Source organism: Piliocolobus tephrosceles, chromosome 15 (assembly GCF_002776525.5).
Source record: "Piliocolobus tephrosceles isolate RC106 chromosome 15, ASM277652v3, whole genome shotgun sequence".
Taxonomy (NCBI): domain Eukaryota; kingdom Metazoa; phylum Chordata; class Mammalia; order Primates; family Cercopithecidae; genus Piliocolobus; species Piliocolobus tephrosceles.
The window spans coordinates 63,524,037-63,529,036 of NC_045448.1; the positions used below are offsets into that span (position 1 = coordinate 63,524,037).

Here is a 5,000-nt window from a genome sequence, read left to right on the forward strand (position 1 = left end):
TGTGTGTGTGTGTGTGTGTGTGTGTGTGTGTGTGTGTGTGTGTGTGTGTAAAATGTTACCCCTACAAAGATATTAAAATGTGAAATAAATCATTCATACCAAATTATAAGTTATATTAAGAAAAAAATCAAAAAATACAAGTGGAAAATTCATTCCTGTAATCTAATTAATTGCTTTAATTGTGTGGCAGTGTTAAAATAAAGTAGATTAGCATGATTTAGGATTGGAAAGCTTTCCTGAACTTTTTCTTGTCTATTTTCCAAAAATGTATTCAAAATAAAAGAACTTCTCCAAAAATAAGCATTTATATGGGATATTTGAAAATGCATAGATTAGTGAAATCAGAACATATTAGAACAGGAAGGAACCTTAGGCTTTATCTGGGACAGTGGATTTCATACTGTATTCTGTGGAGTCCTAAATCTTCTTCAGAGGCACCTCAGGGACTTGCCAGAAAATAAGGGAGCAGAAAGTAGACAGGCATCTGGATTCCTTACCTTACTTCAAATAGAGTGGCTCTGAGTTTATTTATCTGAAATAGTGGGCTTTTTGAAACAGTTTATTTGAAGAAAAGGTTCTACTGCTTAAAATTTGAAACCAAAAATACTTTTTAAAAAACTATTACTTAATCTTCTCATTATATAGGTGAGGGGACAGAGGCATAGGAAATGTTCAAGGTCAAACAGATCACCACATGGTAGACTTTAGATTAGAATTCAGGCTACCAGAACCCTGTCATACATAATCCTTCTTGCTACACCAGAATATGTAGACCATGTATATCAATCCCCTAACAAGTTACATGCATGTTCAGTCTTACACCTGTATACTTGTATGGATTCAGCATGGATCCATAAACCAATGTATTGTTTTATATTTGCATTTTTTCTTGGGTTTCTTAGGGATTTTGAAAATATTAGCTACGTTACCTTTATTAAACATATAATTACTAGACTGAGTAATATTTGTAATATATTTTCAACTATTTCCTGTAAATATTTTAAGGAGACACATTTCCTTTTTTATTTTCCAAACAAATGGAACTTAACCACCTTCCCTGGTTGTGTTGGATAAATTCAATGTTACTATACAAGAAGACTTGTGCCACTAGTGAAAAAGCTATAAATCCTGTTTCCTCTCCCCCTTTAGCACTTGGAGCCTGATTTATTGAGGGTTCTAACCAAAATAGACTCAATTTCTCCTTCCTACCCAACATATCACTAGTGAAGCTTTGAAATGGCCCCATTCCAACCATAGATGCTTTATAATCTGAGAGACAGTCACAGAATACAGGTTAAATCTAGAATCCTTTGGAGCTTATTTTGTTTCTTACTTCACGTGACAGAATCTGATCCTAACTGGATTTGCTTCTGCAGATTTAGACCAAAACTGATTTGGTCTCCCAACTTCATAAGCTCCAAGAATCATCCTAGACTGTTTTAAACCTCCTCCAACACAAATAATGTTTTAAGATTTGCCTAAAACCTAGTATCTAAAGTAAGAGATAAGATGTTAGAAAGTGAAAGCATGCATTCATCCTTTTCCTTTTTGGGTTCCAATTCATTCCAACTTTTTATTTATTATAATGCCTTTTTTTGGTATGTTAGACATTTCAGTGTACTTTCTGATTCTCAGCCTGGAATTAAGGAGAGCAGATAGTGCCCGTGTTTTTTATATGATGAGACTAAGGCTCAGACAGGGGAAATGACTCACTTAAGATGATCTCATTAGGAATGGTGGAGTTAGGGCTTGAACCCAAGTTTTCAGGTTTTCTAGCTCTTGACTCAGTCTTCTTTCCTCACTACATCTTCTTTACAGAACAAATATACTTTAATCTGCTATTTCAGTTTTTATATACTTGTAGATAATTGACTATATTCAGGTTTTTTGCTGATTTGAAATTCACATAATATAAAATTAACCATTTGAAAGTGCACAATTCTGTAGCATTTGGTACATTCACAGTGTTGTATAGTCATCACCGTTGTGTATTTCCAGAAGTTTTTCATCACCCTAAACACGAATTCTATTCTCACTAAGCAATAACTTTCTATTTTCTTCTCCCCCAGTCCCCTGGGAATTTTAAATCTACTTTTTCTATGAGTTTGCTTTATTGTAGTTATTTCCTGTAAGTGGAATCAAACGATATTTGTCCTTTTGTGTTTGGCTTCTTTCACTTAACATATCTTCAAGGTTCATCCATGTTGTAGCATGTACCAGTACTTCATTCTTTTTTATGGTTGAATAATATTATATTGTATGTTTATACCACATTTGTTTATTCATTCATCTGTTGATGGATATTTGGGTTGTGTCCACTTTTAGCTACTATGAACATTTGTGTACAAGTATCTGTCTGAATCTCTGTTTTCATTTCTTTTGGGTATATACCTAGGGTTGGAATTTCTGAATCATATGGTAATATTGTACTCAATTTTAAATGAGTTGTGAGGTTTAGGTAGAATTCAGAATACATTTTCCAAAAGACACACTGTTGTAAGTGTCTACAAGCCAGACAAACCCACGGAAACCTGTTAATTCCAAATGTAACTAAATAACACTAATAGTTATTTTAGACCTGAGTCCTAGGCTCCCAGAGCTTGGGCAATATTGGATTTTAAGCACCACCCCTGTGACGTTGAAGCTACTTACATCCTGGGGGGAGACAGGATGGGTGGGGCCTGGATGGCGGCCCAGATTGCTGGGCATTTCTCCTGGCATGTTGGCAGAAGGCCTTAGCAAGAAAGTAGGAAAAGAATGTAAAAGTCTCATACAACAAGATGGGGAGGTGCCAGGGATGAGAATTGCAGGAGCTGGGAAAGGGCACCAATGACACAGATAGAACAACTATGGGATTTATATGTTTGGTTCCTTCTGAAATTGTTCAGTAATCCTAAATCAGTGATAGTTTGAATACTGAGCAGCCATACTGTGTATGGGAGTGTGTGGGTTTTTTTCCTTTAAACTATATTTCAGGCCGGGCATGGTGGCTCACGCCTGTAATCCCAGCACTTTGGGAGGCCGAGACAGGTGGATCACCTGAGGTCTGAAGTTCGAGACCAGCCTGGCTAACATGGTGAAACCCCACCTCTACTAAAAATACAAAAAATTAGCCAGGTGTGGTGGTGGGTGCCTGTAATCCCAGCTACTCAGGAAGCTGAGGCAGGAGAATCTCTTGAACCTGGGTGGCGGAGGTTACAGTGAGCCAAGATCGCACCATTGCACTCCAGCCTGGGCAACAAGAGCAAAAGTCTGTCTCAAAACAACAACAACAAAAACTATATTTCAAGGCATATTATTTTTGGCCATTTTACCTTGGGATCTGTAAAATCCCTATGTAAATACAAGTGAATTTTTTTCTCCTCAGCTCTTAATGGTGGGTGTGTGTGTGTGTGTGTATAACTGTTTTTGAGGAGGAGTATTTTAGTTTCTAGTACTTTAACTTTGTAATGATTACTTCTTTGGGAAGAGCAAAACTTATTAGTTAGAAACATGTATGTATTCCAAGCTGACACTTCTTATGTAAGTATAGTGCTAATGGATCTGTGCCAGCAGTGTTGTAACCCATGAAAAATGGAGTTTATAATGGAAATGCTGATGGGCCCTTTTACTATAGTGCTACAAATAGTGTTAGTATAATGAATGGTGTTTCTTTTCCATTCCCAATATGTTTTCTTTTAATGGTTATCAAACTTTTTAACTGTAATTTTAATTTAATCTAATGATTTGAGTTTTTTAAGTTACAGTGTTTTATTTACATTTTGAGAGTGAAAGTTAAAACATTCCTGAGCGGGGAATAACAATAAAATTGCATCTTGCAAGTTTATAATCTGTAAGCACTGAGTGAAAGGATCATGAGCCTTCTCAAAAATACTGATACTGTAGCTTTTTGTAGAGTATCCATTCCAAAAACCTAACTGGCCATTTAAAAATAAGAAATATACTTAGGGAAAAAATGAATTAAAATAACTTTTTTCTACACATTCTTCAGAGTGTTTCTTTACCTCATCCTTTGAGGAATCAAATGTAGTATTAAAGCTGCTTTAAAGCAGGGAGTAGGGCCCACAAAACAAAAAAAAATCAAGATGACAATAATGGCCAATATTTTTTGCATGCTTATTAGGTATTTGGCTCTGTGGAAAGTGCTTTACACATATTTTGTTGTTTCTCACAAAGGCCCTATGAGATAGGGTCTAGTAATAATTGGGACTATTAGTAAACATCTTTTTCAGATGAAGAAACTGAGGCCAAGAGACATAAGTAACTTAGTTGCCCAATTCATACAGTTTACAAGTGGGAGAGCAGGAGTTAAACCCAGTCTGATGGCTCTGGAGCCTGACTCCCAGATACCACCTGACATGATCCCTGCTTCATCTCTCATTTTCTTAGAGGTGAACTTCTGATTTTCCTGGGGTTCTACTAGTAATTCTCTGGACACTGTCATTACTGTTTTATGATTTATAATTAGTAAGTCAGAAGAAATAGATCAATATTCACTTCTTATGCAAAAAAGATACCTAACCAACCTGTTTAGCTCATTTGAGACCCAACAAGCTCATGTGCCTCTTAACATTATTTCTTTACCCTGGTCATCACAGTGTAATATGCATGAAAATCAGACTGTAAAACATCCCCATCTGGGATAATAAAAAGGATACAAACAAGGTTCCCTTCAAAAGAAGCATCTCATTATTTACTAATCTTTGTAAGGTTCTCAAATTTGAACATTATAACCTTCAGAGGGTAGTTTTCAGTCTAGGACCAGCTACTTAGGAATACCTGAAAATGGTTTTTTGAGTTATGTTAAAAATAAAACTAGTTAATATTTCAGTGACTGACTTCTAAATTAAGGTAGTTATTTTTATATTAGCAGCTTACAATTTATGACAGTAGATATATATGTACACTTCCTAGGTTAAAGCCCTTTAGTTTTACTTTTAAAAGGAAAAATGTAATCTTGATCTTTTCCAATACAAAAATGTAATCTCAGCTATTTTAAA

At 35.5% G+C, this 5,000-nt stretch overlaps 1 protein-coding gene across 9 annotated transcripts in view; it reads left to right on the plus strand.

Annotated features, from left to right (window-relative positions):
* The window catches only part of EHBP1 (EH domain binding protein 1), a 336,323-nt gene that overhangs the window by 288,414 nt on the left and 42,909 nt on the right, over nucleotides 1–5,000 (plus strand). The gene's annotated exons all lie outside the window — the stretch shown is intronic.